Raw genomic sequence first — 17,831 nt, forward strand, 5'->3', positions numbered from 1 at the left:
AGAGAAACCACAATCCAGTCCAACAGTAGTGAGTAAAATAAGAACCACTCCCGTTAACACGTGACTTATGTGCACGCACATTAAGCCCAAACGCCCTTTTCAGTTCGTTTTAATTCATTTCATTTACATTTTTGCCATCTCTATCTTTAACCTGGTCTGGGTCACGGTTGGTCCCTGTCCCCGTGTCTCTCCCACCTACCCCTCAATCCAAAACACTGGGCACAACTGAGGAACACGCCCCCAACCCACAAAACACAGCCAATCAGGTCTGTGGAGGCGCTGGCCTATAGCGCCTGCTGAGATTGAAAGAGGTGGTGGGTTGCAAAGTAATGCCTATTGCCTTTTCCTTTTGTGTTTCACTTTATTATAAACTTTTTCGCGAAAGTACTTGTTTTTGTGTTTAAAGACCACATATGTACTTGTTAAATGCACCCTAATGTTGCTAAAAAGGAAAAAAACGTAGTTACACCGATCAGCCATAACATTAAAACCACCTCCTTGTTTCTACACTCAATGTCCATTTTATCAGCTCCACTTACCATATAGAAGCACTTTGTACTTCTACAATTACTGACTGTAGTCCATCTGTTTCTCTGCATGCTTTGTTAGCTCCCTTTCATGGTGTTTAATGGTCAGGACCCCCACAGGACCAGCACAGAGCAGGTATTATTTAGGTGGTGGATCATTCTCAGCACTGCAGTGACACTGACATGGTGGTGGTGTGTTAGTGTGTGTTGTGCTGGTATGAGTGGATCCGGTGGATCTGAAAATAGTCCACCAACCAAAAACATCCAGCCAACAGCGCCCTGCGGGCAGCATCCTGTGACCACTGATGAAGGTCTAGAAGATGACCAACTCAAACAGCAGCAATAGATGAGCGATCGTCTCTGACTTTACATCTACAAGGTGGACCAACTAGGTAGGAGTGTCTAATATAGTGGACAGTGAGTGGACACGGTATTTAAAAACTTCAGCAGCGCTGCTGTGTCTGATCCACTCATACCAGCACAACACACACTAACACACCACCACCATGTCATTGTAGCTGTAGTGCTGAGAATAACCCACCACCCAAATAATGCCTGCTTTGTGGGGGTCCTGTGGGTCAGGACAGGGTGAAAGCAGGCAAAAAAGTATGTAGATAAACAGATGGACTACAGTCAGTAATTGTAGAACTACAAAGTGCTTCTATATGGTAAGTGGAGCTGATAAAATGGACAGTGAGAGTAGAAACAAGGAGGTGGTCATAATGTTATGGCTGATCGGTGTATATTTATATGCTATAGTGGTAGCCGTAGCCTAGTGGTTACGGTACTGGACTAGTAATCAGAAGGTCGCTGGTTTAAGCCCCACCACTGCCAGGTTGCTGCTATTGGGCCCTTGAGCAAGGCCCTTAACCCTCAATTGCTTAGACTGTATACTGTCCTTATAATGTAATAAAGTCTTCTGCTAAATACCGAAAATGTAAATGTAACTTCTGTGCCACTGTGCTGCTTCTAGAAAAAATACAATGCAAACATGCCAATTTGCCTATTAGGGCAGTTTTAGCCTAGCGGTTAAGGTACTGGACTAGTAATCAAGAGGTTGCTGGTTCAAGCCCTACCACTGCCAGGTTGTCACTGTTGGGCCTTTGAGCAAGGGCCTTAATCCTCAATTGCTTAGGCTGTATACTGTCACAGTATTGTAAATCGCTTTGGACAAAAGCGTCTGCCAAATGCCGAAAATGTAAATGCTATAAATAATAAATCATTCATTCATTGACTGTCTGTTTTACCACCGCTTTTATCCTATTCAGGGTTGCAGTGGGCCCAGTTCACCGGGCAAAATGTGGGAAAAACCTTGGACAGGTTGCTGGTCCATCACAGGGCAAACTCACTCACTTATACATATAGGGCATTTCTGTATCCCCACTTAAAATGACTGCATGTCTTTGGACTGTGGGAAAAAACTGAAGCACCTGGAGGAAACCAACGCAGACACAGGAGAACATTCAAACTCCACACAGAAAGGACGCTGACCGCTTCACTTGGGACTTGAACCCAGGGCTGTCTTGCTATGAGGCAACAGTGCTACCCAGCGAAGCACCGTGCCACCAAGTAATAAATAATTTTTCTTTTGAAATGTAGTCTGGCTTAGGTGTTTTTTTATTATTTAGATGTTTTCATGTGTTTTTATTTTGATTTTAGTAAATTAGTAAAGTCATTAATACAAAGGATGCACAGTGTACAGGTAACCAGCAACCACCAGGACTTTCACATTCAGCTATATGTTCTAAAAGCAGAACGTTATATTATGAAAACTAAAGACCAATAATATTGCTGTGTCTATTTTACAATATACTAATTACAATTCAATGTAATTTTTTCAGTGTACTTTTGTTTACCTGAACTATAATAATTATTTTATTGCTGAAATTTTAATTTATTTTGTATGTATTACCTTGCGTAAATATACTTGGAATAAACATATAAATGCTTACCAGTCAGGGATTTGACCCATTCTATACTCTGAGCTGCACACATTTTTTTTTTTTGGTAAAAATCTCAGATAGCTTTATTATTGCTAGTACGTTTCAGAAACCCCACAGGGATTTACATGTTCTCACCACCTCCACTGACTCCCTCAGCAGAGATAGGAAGCAGGGAGTATTCTTATAGAGGTAATCACTACAGTATCTCTTTTATCTTACTAATGTTAAGCTATAGCTGTTCATTTGCAACACTTAACAAAGTCATGCTTCAACAAACCTCTGATTCTCCCTTTCACTGAAGTATCATACGAGAATGAACTGAACCAGAGTTGCATTTTGTCAAGTCATTATGTAGGTAATAAACATTTTTAAATGGAAATATTTTACACTGTTGTTAATATGAAGGTTGTCCTATAATTGGCATGTTTGGGACATTCAGCGGGTTTCTCTACTACTATTTCTTCACTATTTTTTTTTGAAGAAGATATACTTTATATGTCATATATACATATACAGTTACAGTACAGTACAATGAAATTCTTTCTTCGCATATCCCAGTTTGTTTGGAAGATGGGGTCAAAGCGCAGGGTCAGCAATTGTATGGCGCCCCTGGAGCAGACAGTGTTAAGGGCCTTGCTCAAGGACCCAACAGTGGCTGCATAGCAGAGTCTGAATTTGAGCCGCCAACTTTCCAGTTGATAGCCCAAAGCTCGAGCTTAGGCTACCACTGTTTTTTTCTGTGGTAGAAAAAAAATCTACCTGGTTTGAACCAGCGACCTTCTACTTACCTTAACTGCTAGCTACAACTGCCCCTTAGGGTTTTAGGGAAGTCTGAAACGTTTCAAGGTCATTTGATGTACCACCAGGTGGTGCTTTAAGCATATCTAGTGGCATCTCAAGGGTTAATATCTCTGGCCTTTGACCCACCCTCTGTTTGGAGAGTATTCAGTCCCAATTGTTAGTTGGTATTGTTTAAAGCTTCTGCCTAATGCTGTAAATGTACCATAAGAAATCCTTGTACAAGAAATGTAAGAAATCCTGATACTAAGAATGATTTACAGAGGTATTTTAAAGCAACCAGTCCTGACTTTAACATGACCTATCCACTGGGCTTTAAAACACGTCAGAAATTTTAGGGGTTGGTGTTTGTTGTGTTTGTCCCTAACATATTTTTGTACCCCCCAAATACAGCAAAACCCAAAAAAGTGTACAAATCATAAATTTGACAAATGTCATATTCAAATGCCATTTAGAACTAATTGAAAAGCCATACTTTAGGCTTTATCTGTATTTTGTTTGTTTGTTTATTAGGATTTTAACGTCATGTTTTACACTTTTGGTTATATTAATGACAGGAAACGGTAGTTTATTTTCACACAAGGTCCATCAGTTCACAAGGTTATATCGAACGCAGTCATGGACAATTTTGTATCTCCAATTCACCTCACTTGCATGTCTTTGGACTGTGGGAGGAAACCGGAGCTCCTGGAGTAAACCCACGCAGACACGGGGAGAACATGCACTCTACACAAAATGGACCAATGCATTCAAACTGCTTGAAATTGCTTGTCTTAAATTTAAATAATTGCAAAATTGCTAAATTAATTTGTGTCTCTGCGCTTAAGAGAAATTGAACATAATAATTTTGAAACAATACAAATTCATTAAGTAAGGGCCTGAATCGCATATTTGCAACAAAACGTCTGTTATGAAATATGGTAGCTTGCCTGGCAATTTGTAGGTCCCTAGAAAGTCAAGGAGCCATGGTAAACGACTTCTATGGAAGTCAAGGGCCCCATAGCAGGGGCCCTCATGATCAAGGGCCCTCTAATGGTATGCCCTGCTCTTCTCTAGGGCCCCCTGGTAGGGGCTCTCATAACCAGGGCCCTCTAAAAATATGCCTCCCTCTTTCCTAGGACCCCTAATAGCCAGAAGTCAAAGTCAGAGCAGTGCCACAACGCCTCATCCATTTTCATAAGGGGCCCAAAAGCATGGCTAGGGCCCCCAAAAGCATGGCTAGGGCCCAAAAGCATGGCTAGGGCCCCCAAAAGCATGGCTAGGGGCCCCAAAAGCATGGCTAGGGCCCCCAAAAGCATGGCTAGGTGCCCCAAAAGCTTGGCTAGGGGCCCCAAAAGCATGGCTAGGGCCTCCAAGAGGCCCTGGGGTCAAAGTCCCTAATAGTCAGAGGATCCTTAAATGGAGGGTCCTCGGAAATAAAAATATATTGTATCATAAATGTTGATAGGCATCGCAAAATGTTTTGGGCCAGGGCCCCCCCGGGGCCCCCTGACCCCAAGGGCCCCTGGGCGCTGGCCCCACTGGCCCGGTCAGTAATCCAGCCATGAGTAAACCATGCTGTTTTGCTAACACTCACATGTTCTAAAAACATGTTGATTTCGTTTTATTTTCATTCCAGGTAACATCTTAAGTCATCAGAAAATGAACAATGTCTTTTTAAGTGAATGAAACTATTGAGATATAATGTATTCCATGACTTCCACCTCCCCCCATTTAAACTTTCCAGCTGCGCATGCGCAATTTGCAACCCGAGTTCGGCCCATTTCGGAAGTGCTCGAGCATTTTCGCCTCTTTGTTTTACTGGTAGGATTTAACTCGGATTCAACCCAACATCCAGCGGAGCGCTCTCTTCATAAACAGGTTAGTTTATTTAACTTCATTTGTGTTTTACGCCTGAGTGTATGAATGCGTCTTGCGACTGGTTTTAAGCTTCGATCGGATAGTTTGTATTTATTCACCGGTTTTGTGCGCTTGATGGCAGCTATGCATGCTATACGTGTTGTTATATGTATGTGTGTGTGGGTGCCTATGTGCTCGTGCTGTGGATGGCGACGCCGGGCCCTGCACTTTCAACGGCTTTTTCACAATGATATAAAGTGGGAATTTATGGTGGCAAGACTTTGTCATATTTGCATTGTGTTTCTGTACGGATCTGCCATGCACGGGTTGCATTTTTGCGTTAGGTGTGTTGCATGGTGTGGGGAAACCAGTCCTCTTTTCCCCCAAGCCTGGAATGTTCTTGGAATAAAAACAGCAGGTTCAACGCTATTCACCCCTTCCAAGAGCCTAAAAGTTGGGATTTGACTTGCAATGAGTGTGCTTAGAACAAAAGTTAGGACAAAACAAAGTTTAAGCCTAAAAGACCGAATCTGCTCTGCTCCAAAGCCACTGGAGCCAACAAGTCGGGCTTGCTCCCCCTCCACAGGCGCCGGTGTGTCGATATATCGAGCAATTTACAGAAAACAGTGCAAAATAAGCTTTGCTGCTATATGGTGAATGATGGCCATGCAAATGGTTAGCCCTAAACATCATTTGTAAGTCCCATAAATAAAACGTTTTTACTGTTGACATGTTGGAAGACCTTAGCAGTGCATGGTTCTGTTTCCTCAAATAGATTGTGTTGTAACTCTCATTTTTGGGCCACATGTAAGTTTCTGTTAGTGTGGAGCTGTGACAATGTCATTTAGACTCGTAACCTTCCTTATGTTGTGGTTTAAATATATACATTAATAATTTTGACCCCAATTTAGTATCACAATATCTGTAGTTTACCACAGACATAAATTTCAACATGTTTGCATGGACTGAGAAAAGAACTACAATTCCATTGAACTGAAATTCACCTGTAATGGAAGTCAAGGGGCATTTGTTGAATTTTTGTCTCCAAAGGCCAGCTGACAACTCACATAGGATTCCCAGCTTTAAAAGGTCTTTGCAAAAGTTGTCTGTGTCTGTGCTTTTAAAAGTTTCAGCAGGGAAAGTCTTTCAAACAATGTTTTAAAAATAGACTTGACTTGATTCAGTTTTTTGGGTGTTTTGAGACATTGGGAAATATTTTTGCATCATTTTCATGGCTAACAGGCGACCATCTGGCTCCACGGCAAATTTAGGTGTTTATATTGGTCATGACTAGGGCCCTGCTAAATTCATGGGAAAATGTGCTTAATTTCACAGACCTCGTTTTTCAAAAATCACAAATTTCACAGATTTTTAAAGAAAAATGGCACATTTTACAGTAGTCATTAAATAACACTAATAAATTGAACGATAGAATAAGCGGAAGCTACAATACACAGCACAGCCTACCTTAATAGTTGAATGAGACTGTTGCTGAATGTTCTAGGTTTACAAAGACAAAATTCTCGTCCGTGTTTTGATACCCGTCCACATAGTCAGTTGGGAGTTTTCCAAACTCTGTTACCCGAGTCGTTTTTTTTTTAGCTGCTTTAGACTTTAACATCTTGGACATTTTGTCTAATCGATTGCGAATGTAACCGAGCATATTTAGAGTTTGCTGAGTTTATACATAAGTAAGAAAGAAACAAACTGTACATAGAAAAACCATTGGGAGCATGATCCTATACTGGCTTGTTCTTTTGAGGCATAACACAGACTACAGAGAGATGATCACGTGTGCAGAGAGCCACACTTTTCCATTGATTATGGAATCCCCAAAAGGACAAAATGCACTCAATACATACATACATACAACACATACATCAAACATTGTCAGCAGACTACACCACAGAAAAGTCTGTTACACTACCTTCATTGGTGTGTGATCGCTAGAACTGCCTCATATTTAAAAATGTTAAATCGCCAAACACAAACCTTAAATGTTGAATTTCACAGCAAATTGCATATTACACGGGAAACTTCTCATTTCACGCTCCTTCACGTGATTTTCACAGCCGTGAATTAGGTAGGGCTTTAGTCATGACTGTAGCTGTAATTCCCTTTAGAATATACTTACTTTAACTGCACGGTATTATTTGTGGTCAGTAAAGACAAAGCACCATTATTCCGTTTACCTCTTGAGATTTCTGCTAATGCTACAGCAATTAGACAGTTTATGCCTTCCAAAAATATTTTTTACTGAATGTAATGCTTTCTCTAAAATCCCAAGATGCTTCACATCCAACTGGAAAATTCTGCTGTAGGAATATAAACTTGTGTCCATGGTTATGACTGGTAGATATTGTATACAGAGCATATACTGATTACCTGGTTACATGCCAGAGAAGGTATAGATTGGCTTATTAAATTGAGACTTTGGTCTTGGTCTAATAATTTTGGTCTAATGAATTTGAACTGCAATTATTACATCCTACTAATAATGGTATAAGGAGACAAACACAATAAATATTTGGTACTAAAGTCGCATTCATTCATTTTGAGGCAATTTCATCACTTTGTTTGTTTGATGTGGACAATATGGTAGGGAGTGTCATTTAGATTTATAATCTAATGTCAATTTGTGGTGAATGAAACAGTTTATAAGCTTATGCTGCCTAATCTTAATGTCATATTTTCATAGCTTACTGGCTAAAAACTCCTTCTAATTAGAAAAGAAAACTTGTTGCAGCGACATGCGTTGATTATGGAGGTCTATGGGCAGTGCAGGATTCTGGCACTGTGACAAATTTAAAACTTCACACACACACACCAATGTATCTGCCAAAGCTCCCATAATGCCAGAATCTCTTGCCACACCAGTCTAAAAGTCTTTTAAACACCAATATTCTTGTTTGTTGATTTATCATCAATAACTGCTTCATAATGATCAGGGTCATGGTAGATGCCTGAAACACTGGATGCATGGTGGAAATGCGCTCTGGACTGGGTTTTAATCCATCATATAGAGTTACACATTGACCCATTGACTTGGAAGACAGTCAGTACAGTGTATGGATCTATATTTTAGTGTAATACATTTTATTATATGATTTTAAACATCTTACATTTTACTGTACATAAGTCACAAACCACGTAACAGTTCGGTTTAGGTAATTCAATTTAAAAAGAGGCATAATATAGAAGTAAAAACCTTTATATATCCAGTGTACAAATATACTTACAACCATCCAACTGTGATACAGCAGTGATTTAAAGGAAGTCTACACACACCGTTACAAAAAATGATTGTTTCAGGTTTTATTTTGTCCCATTCTTTATGCAAACACGTCTTAAGGTGTGCAACAGTATGGGGTTGTTGTTGTAGCATTTCTCATATCAAAATTCTCCACACATTCTCTGTTGTGGACAAGTCAGGACTGCAGGCAGGCCAGTCCAGTACCCGTACCCTTTTCTTTTACGCAGGACGTCCCTTGAAAAGATGACGTCTTGAAGGCAGCATATGTTGCTCTAAGATCTCAGTGTACTTTTCTGCATTAATGCTGCCATCACAGAAGTGTAAATGACCTTTGCCAAGGGCACTGACTCAGCCCCATACCATGACAGACCCTGGCTTTTGGACTTGTTGCTGATAACAGTCTGGATGGTCTTTTTCGTCTTTGGTCTGGAGCACACGGCGTTTTTGGAATGTGTTGCAGGCCTGAAATGCAGGAATGGAGGTATATTAATAAATTAAATGAAGTTGAGCAGACAAAACATGAAATATCTTGGGTTCAACCTGTCTGCAATCAAATAAAAGTTAAAGTAAATGTAAGGAACACTGCATTTTTATTTTATTTGCATTTTCCATACTGTCCCAACGTTTTCTTTGGGGTTGTACAATCAAACAAAGAAAATGAACAAACTGAAATATTTGGGTGTGGGTAAAAAAAAACATAAAATAATGTTGCACACCCTTAAATTAAGACTGGTGTAATAAAATTAAAAGGTATTCAGCATTCAGTCTTTTTTGGCACTTTTGTATCCACTATACATCCTGCATAGAGTCACTTGTACATCCTCATCCTTGAGTGATTAAATGTGCATTGGTCAATATTTAATTTTTCGTACTACTGCAGATAAGGTGAAAATATCAAAGCAACAATTAGTTGCAGAATGACTGTTATCTTACAAATGCTGTTTTGACTAAGTGAGCACAAAAGAGTCAAGGCTGTTTGAGATGACTATTTTTTTAGCAGGCTGGAAGTTACATGATACTGTATCATTTGTTAATCTGAAGTAATTATTTTAACCTGTAGTTGTGTAACTGGGCAGGTTGTGCCTTGCCACTGAGGCTTCAGGTGTAGTAGCTCTGTACTGGCAAGATTTAAAGAATAAACCTGATATGCAGGGTGCTTAACCAAGGTAGAGCAATACTGTGTCTAAAGAGCATACCAAAACACCTCAACACTGATTTGTTCATATTCCACCTGCTAGTCATCCAGTTGTGTTAATCATGCTGCAAAAAGTCTTTTACTCCACCTCAGTCTTTACTGTTCCAAAGTGAAAACAAGGTGCACCCCCTTGCTAAAAACATCATTTGCTGCTATAGTCCATTTTGTAACCACTAAAGCCAAAATTACTGTCTTACTCCATACAGCTGTACATTTTTAAGCATTGTGTGTGTACATACACCGCCATAACATTAAAACCACCTCCTTGTTTCTACACTCGCTGTCCATTTTATCAGCTCCACTTACCATATAGAAGCACTTTGTACTTCTACAATTACTGACTGTGGACCATCTGTTTCTCTACCTGCTTTGTTAGCTCCTTTCATGCTGTTCTTCAATGGTCAGGACCACCACAGAGCAGGTATTATTTAGTTGGTGGATGATACAAGGAGGTGGTTTTAATGTTATGGCTGATCAGTGTACATTCCTACATACAGTTACACTCAGAAATAATCAACCCCCCTCACCTTAAAAGGTATTATCATGATGAGGTATGGAAATAAAATATAAAACGAGAAATGTCTGATTATTGATATATACAAGCAATTTTTGACATAACATAACTTGACAATTGGAATTTAAATGAAAAACATCTAGTTCTCCTGATAAATGTAAATTCATTCATTGTTTGTTTTACCACCGCTTTATCCCGGTCAGGGTTATGTTGGGTCTGATTCATGAGGTGAAAGGCAGGAAACAACTCAGACAGGTCACCAGTCCATCACAGGGCAAACACACACACTTCCAGCTCATTGTGGTTTGATGACTTTCATGCTGCAACTGCATTATCTTGCTAGAAAGTTCACTTATCACCAAGGTTCAATTTAATTACAGAACGCATAACATTCCCCCTCAAAATGCCTTGGTATTGCTGTGCGGCCATGATGCCAGTCTCATGGATGACATTGCAGGGTCCTGTAGCAGAAAAACATCCCCACATCATCACTGACTCACCACCATGCTTGTTTTTGAGGATAGTATTAGTCTGGACATGAACCCTCATTCATATGGCGAAACAGGGTGGGTAGCACTGTCTCCTCACAGCAAAAAGGTCCTGGGTTTGATCCCCAGGTGGGGAGGTCCGGGTCCTTTCTGTGTGGAGTTAGCATGTTCTCCCCGTGTCTGCGTGAGTTTCCTCCGGGAGCTCCAGGTTTCCTCCCACAGTCCAAAAACATTCAGGTAAGGTAAATTGGAGATACAAAATTGTTCATGACTGTGTTTGACATTAAACTTGTGAACTGATGAACCTTGTGTAACGAGTAACTACCGTTTCTGTCATTGATTGCTCTTGTGCTTCTTCATCAATGGTAGCATTAACTGTGGCGTTCAATCATAAAGTCCTTGGTTAAGTAACCTTATAGTTGTCACTGACACATTTGTCCCAGCTGTCATCAGATCATCCTGTTAGTCTTTTGCAGTTACACTGTAAGTTTTCTTTGCTGTCCTGATGAGATTCCTGAGTCCTCTGGAAGAAATTTTGGGATTTCTCTCACAACCAGGCAGACTATTTTTGCTACTCCAGTTTGAATCTTTCAGACAATACTCCCAGTAGTGTCTCTAGGAATGTTCAAGGTCTATGAAATCTTCACATACCCATTGCCCTGTTGGTGCAATAAAATCATCTCTTGGCTTGGCTTTTGTGATGGCACCTTAGTTTTCACTGTGGTTGATTAAGCAGATGGTTTATTTTTGTTTTGTTGTTCCTAATATTTGAATTATTTTGTAACCCAATTTAAGATTATCTGTATTATGTAGGGGTGAAATAATTGTGACATGACAGTATTAACAAAATATTCTGCTCCTGTAAAATATTGAATCATTCAACTGTTAAAGAATGTATTTAAAGCAACATCTAGTTCTGCACAAAAGCTTAATCAGCCATTGGCGATTGTTATGCAACCTCAGGATGTTCTATGGGATAAATGTCAGGGTTTCCTGCCAATGGACTGCCAATTAGAAAGTAAAACAACTGTAAAATAGTCTGATTTATTTGTACGTTATTAGTCAGTGTTATGGTACAACCTGATTTTCTTATGTAGGAGAGAATGAGTCAGTCAGAGGTTTTTAGAGGAGTCAGCATAAAATCAATGTGGGTTAAAGAACACACAGACCTTGTACTTAATTAAGCTTTGATTGTCTTCATTACTTTAAGTTGACGTGTCGATTGAATTTCAAATGCCAGTATAAAACTGGGTTTGATGGGGAGTGTGTTTTGTTGCAACCTTTAACTACTAGGCAGTAGCTGAAAACCTTTCTGTTGAAATGAAGCTGTTGGTGAAGCCTGTTTATGGTGCGTGGCAGGAAAAACAAGTTCTGAAACGGATAAAGTTTGTCTGTGGTCAGGCATTGAGCAACAAAGGCAAATTGGATCCTTGCTGATGTGGTTCATGTTGTAAAAACTAAGCAGATAAATTTAAGGAAAGGTCACGTGAGGTTTTGTCTTACTGGCATAAATCTTTTACTGGATATTAGTCTGCAAATTGTGTTACAACTATAGTCCATACAAGAACTACATACATACTCAAATATAAAGTAAAGGTTGGCAAGATTGCACAAAATGATATATCTATGCTACACTTTGTTGCACAATATTGAGGGCTTGCCTACAAACTGCAGGCAGAAATATAGATGCAATCAGGAAAATGTTGTAAGATGTTTTGAAGGAGGGTCTGGCTGACAATGTATTATTCTTGCTGTTAAAAATATCTGAGAACCATGGTAAAAACAAGTCTTTGGCTGGCTGATTTACATCCTCTCCATGAGTTACATGGCAGATACTTTGTGCCCACAACACAGCCTGTTTGGTTAGTGCCAGTATAGGTACCGGTATTGTTTTGTTTTGGAACTATTTTGTAATGTAATACTGTTATTTTGCCCCGGCTTGTTACAGTTAGTGTGTTTGTGCACTGATAATTAGCTCTCTTGATTTTTTTAGTGAAGTGCAGTAGTAGCCCAGAGGTTAAAATATGGGACCAGTAATTGAAACGTAAAAGGATTAAGCCCCACCACTGCCAATTTACCACTGTTGGGCCGGTATTGACAGTTATTTGGTTTTTGAGTACTCATGTAAAAGTCATGCTGCTTTAACTAAAAGGCTTTTTTATGCTTAATCAGATCTCATTCATACTGCACACATGCACCAACACTGTACAAGAACTAGTCCCAGACCATGTCTTAAACCACGTACGGCCTACTGCATAGTATGTTGAAAGTACTTACTGCCTTTAGGGTTTATTATGGTTGCCTTCTAAATAAACTTTGAGTAGTTTTTTTACAGTACACGTTTTAAAAGTGATCAGAGAGCACTGTGCAGTCGTGTTGAATGTGTTCTCTGTGTGCTTTTCTACAGGGCACTCAGCCTTGTGCTGGGTACAGAAGTGGCTGTTAGCCAGGCCACTGCAATTACATTTAACAATAACTAAAGAACAATAACTAAATAAGTGCATGCACATTTAAACATGTTGTTTTTATAAGCATTTAGCATATGACTTTGCATATAGAAAGAAACAAATGTCAAGGCAATGCTATAAAAACTTTTTACAAGTCATTTACGAGTGTAATTTCTAATTACCTGCAGTAAACATTTAAATGTAATAAAACAGACTTTTTACAATATGCCAAGCATAAAGGAAATACATTTTGTAATAATATTTTGTTGTTTAATATTTCTATATATTTATTAATGAGTGCATCTAATGCCAGGTTCACACTACACGACTTTCAAGTTGTTCAGGTCGCTGTACAGTTCCCACTACACAACTGGATCTCTTGCACTCGGGAGTCTTTTCAGTCTAGTGGTTTTCACACTACACGACTGATCGGTGATAGGGGATCACACACTACAGGCGAGTCTGTCTGATCTCCCAAACCACGCTTTGTCACAAAAACTAATGCGAGAAGTGACGAGGGGTTTAACTAGACTATGTCCAAAAAAGCACGTCAACAATAAGCGAGTGATCAAAGTTGTTTGTGTGCTGATGTGCAGCGTAAAAGCAAAGAGGAAAAATAAATGAATCTGTGTGGATTGGGCTATGCGACCAGCATGGATTGTTCTATAGTGAGTTGGATAATAATAAATATTTTTTGCAATGCAACGTTGGTGTTATGTTTCGTGGAGAACGATAAGGTCAGAAATACTGTAAAACTTGTGTGTGTGTGCTGATGTTTTCTGATATAAACTATATTATGCTCCTGTCCCACGTTTTTCAACTTCTCCCCTGCCAGTCGCCCGACTGATGTCCAGATATTTAGCATTCTAGAAATCTCTCTTCAGTCGGCGAGCTGCTCTGATCTAGTCGTTGAGTAGTTCACACATAGCGATTGAGAGCTGAGTTTCAATCGCCGAGCGAACTTCGAGTTGCCTCCGCGCCAAATCTAGTGGCAGAGTTTTTAAATTCTTGGTTAACATTTTGCACTTACTTATGCCTTAATGTACCATACATTGAAGACCCGTCGATGTCAGATAGTTGGATACAATTGGGCCCTTGAGCAAGGCCCTTAACCCTCTCTGCTCCAGGGGTGCTGTACAATGGCTGACTCTGCATTCTGACCCCAGCTTTCAAATAACCTGGGATATGCGAAGAAAGAATTTCAATGTATAATGACTGATCCATTTAGAGGCCTAAAAAATCAAACAAAAGACAGGATATTCTGCAGACACTATCCATATAGTCATTAGTCACCAGGAGTTGAATAGGCAGCAGTTACTAATAATAAAACACTTATTGACGTATTAAGTTAACACTAAAAGCTGATCCAAGCATTCGCATCTGCTTGTGAACAGTGATCTAGATCTGAGATCAGAATCAATTTTAGCAGGCCAATGTTTAACGGGTATACACTGACCAGCCATAACATTTAAAACCACCTCCTGGTTTCTACACTCGCTGTCCATTTTATCAGCTCCACTTACCAGATAGGAGCACTTTGTAGTTCTACAATTACTGACTGCAGTCCATCTGTTTCTCTGCATGCTTTGTTAGCCCCCTTTCATGACTCTTCCAGGACCACTACAGAGCAGGTATTACTTGGGTGGTGGGTCATTTTCAGCACTGCAGTGACACTGACATGGTGGTGGTGTGTTATTGTGTGTTGTGCTGGTATGAGTGGATAAGACACAGCAGCGCTGATGGAGTTTTTAAACACCTCACTGTCACTGCTGGACTGAGAATAGTGCACCAACCAAAAATATCCAGCCAACAGCGTCCTGTGACCACTGATGAAGATCTCAAAGATGACCAACTCAAACAGCAGCAAAAGATGAGCGTTACATCTACAAGGTGAACCAGCTAGGTAGGAGTGTCTAATAGAGTGGACAGTGAGTGGACACGGTGTTTAAAACTCCATCAGCGCTGCTGTGTCTGGTCCACTCATACCAGCACAACACACACTAACACACCACCACCATGTCAGTGTCACTGCAGTGCTGAGAATGATCCACCACCCAAATAATACCTGCTCTGTGGGGGTCCTGACAACTGAAGAACAGGGTGAAAGCAGGCTAAAAAGTATGCAGAGAAACAGATGGACTACAGTCAGTAATTGTATTAGTACAAAGTGCTTCTATATGGTAAGTGGAGCTGATAAAATGGACAGTGAGTGTAGAAACAAGGAGGTGGTTTTAATGTTACGGCTGATCAGTGTATATACATGAGGTGACACAGAGGTCAAGTAGCCTTAGTCATTCTTGATCATGGGAAAACAAATGGATGGAAAGAGAGGCTAGAGCATCCTCAAGGATCACTGTTGGAGAGTTACAGAATATTCACATCCTGGGGTCACTAAGCCTCCAAAACTACCACTACAAATGTAAACTACAAATGTAAAATGTAAATGTACCATCAAACCCCACCTTCATGCCATTAGATTACATACATTTATGCCATTCAACAGATGCTTTTATTCAATGTGACAAACAACTGAGGGTTAAGGGTCTTTCTCAGGGGGCCAACAGTGGCAATTTGGCAGTAGTGGGCCTTGACCTAGCTAACTTGTGATTACTAGTTCAGTATCTTAACCACCGAGCCAACTCTGCTTTTGTTTGAAAGGCTTGCCAGGAAAACGGGACTTTACTATATGCTAATAAGACTTTGACTGGAGCCATATTTGAATTTTCTTGCCAACATTCAAGGTCGGTTTGGCGTAAAAAAAAAATGACTACACTGAAATGAACCTGGTAGCCACTGTAATTAAGTGTGCTTTAATTGAGTAATTAAGTGTGTGTTTAAAGGCTCTGTGATGTTATGGGACTGTTCTTTCCTCAGAGCCACTGAGAACCTTGTTAGGTTTAATTGCTTTACGGACTTCATGAAATATCAGCACTTTTAAAAGAAAAATCTGTCTACCTCTGAGCTGGGGCGGCACGGTGGCTAGGTGGGTAGCGCTGTCGCCTCACAGCAAGAAGGTCCCAGGTGGGGTGGCCCGGGTCCTTTCTGTGTGGAGTTTTCATGTTCTCCCCGTGTCTGCGTGGGTTTCCTCCGTGTGCTCCGGTTTCCAGAGATACAAAATTGTCCATGACTGTGTTCGATATAACCTTGTGAACTGGTGAATCTTGTGTAATGAGTGACTACCGGTTCTGTCATTAATGTAACCAAAGTGTAAAACATGACGTTAAAATCCTAATAAACAAAACAAACCTCTGAGCTGTTTTTTTGTCATTAGTGTATCTTCAAGCATGACAGTGACCCAAAACATATGTCCAGATTAACAGAAAAATAGATTAGTGGGGACTGAATCTTAGTCCCTTGATCTTAACCATGTAGAAAAAGGGGGAAAAGTGCACAAGAGTGGACCCTGAATGATTTAAAGAGGTTACATGGCCGCTCAGGTGGCGCAGCGGTAAAAACCCACGCTGGAACCAGAGCTGGGATCTCGAATACATCGTATCGTATCGAATCTCAGCTCTGCCTGCAGTCTAAGGCTGAGCGGCCACATGAACAACGATTGGCCTGTTGTTCCGATATGGGCGGGACTAAGCCGGACAGGGTCTCTCTCTCATGTCTCATGTCTGGTGATTGATGGTGCCTGCACAGAGATGAGAAAAGAGTGCTCTCGGGGTGTGTCTCTCCGTACACAACACTGAGCTGCACTGCACTCGTCAAAGTGTAGGTGATAAGATGCATACGGCATGCTGCCCACGTGTCGGAGGGGCGTGGGTTAGCTTCGTTCTCCTCAATCAGAGCGGGGATCGGCATTGGTGGAGAGGAAGCATGATGCAATCGGGCAATTGGACGCGCTAAAAGAAAATGCATAAACAAAATATATATAAAAAAAAGAGGTTACATAATTTCCTGCTTTGTGTTCTCCAATTTTGTAAGATGTAATAGAAGACTTAAGTGCTGTTCTATTGGCAAAGGGAGGTTGTACAAAGATTAGATGCAGGAGTGCCAGTAAATGATGGGACACACTGCTATTTAAAAAAAAAAATTGTTTCTTTGCCAAGTCATTTTTGGGATTAAATTCACTTCGTCATTTTTTCAGTGTTGAATTAAGCTATTTCACTAAAAGGTAACTTTACCATGTTTATTCATCTTTACCATGGCTGCCAATAATTGTGGCGGATACTGTAGATGTAATGCGGATGAATGAGTCTGCGGTGGTATAAGACCAGACAGTATTAATGACAACCCAGCTCAATATTCCTTTTTTCCACATGATTCTAATTAGACCCGCCAAGTTTCATATTTCAGTAATCACCTTTCATAATGTTCTGAAGACTTTAAGTGACAGCATGTGCCATCACCGTGTGTATGTAGAACTGTCTCACTTCCTCTTCCCCATGGCTGGTGTGGGTGTAAGAAAGGCATTTGTTTTCAGTGCATGTTTTGAATGAAGCTATTTGTTCGAGTCAATGTGTCAGATGTGAAGTTGCGTTCAGGCTTTTGTTTCGGTTAGTTTCTGACATGAACACGCACTGAGCTGTCACACAGTAGATCAAGTGATCGGCTGTGTTGCAAGGTCATGCCTCGCGTGGTGATCTCAATTAGTGACTCGTCGCTATTCCATTTTTACTGACTCTGCCATTGGTGCTGCTGCTTCATTTGGAACTGTTCTACAATTTAAACTGGTTGACCTAGCAGACTTGTGATTACTAGTTTAGTATCTTTACCACTGAGCTAACTCTGCCCTTATTTAAAATGCTTGCCAGGCAAAAGCCTTACCTGCCATCCAATTATAAACATTGCTAAATGCCTATGGAACTTTGACTGGGACCAAAT

The 17,831-nt window shown here is 40.4% G+C and overlaps 1 protein-coding gene across 1 annotated transcript in view; it reads left to right on the top strand.

Annotated features, from left to right (window-relative positions):
• The first annotated feature begins 5,103 nt into the window (after window positions 1-5,103).
• The window catches only part of LOC134319954 (polycomb group RING finger protein 3), a 91,919-nt gene continuing 79,191 nt past the window's right edge, over window positions 5,104-17,831 (top strand). Inside the window, exon 1 of the mRNA XM_063001237.1 lies at window positions 5,104-5,128. The gene's annotated coding sequence lies outside the window, so the exon portion shown is untranslated. The remainder of the gene's footprint in view (window positions 5,129-17,831) is intronic.

The sequence above is a fragment of the Trichomycterus rosablanca genome, chromosome 1 (genome assembly GCF_030014385.1).
Source record: "Trichomycterus rosablanca isolate fTriRos1 chromosome 1, fTriRos1.hap1, whole genome shotgun sequence".
NCBI lineage: Eukaryota > Metazoa > Chordata > Actinopteri > Siluriformes > Trichomycteridae > Trichomycterus > Trichomycterus rosablanca.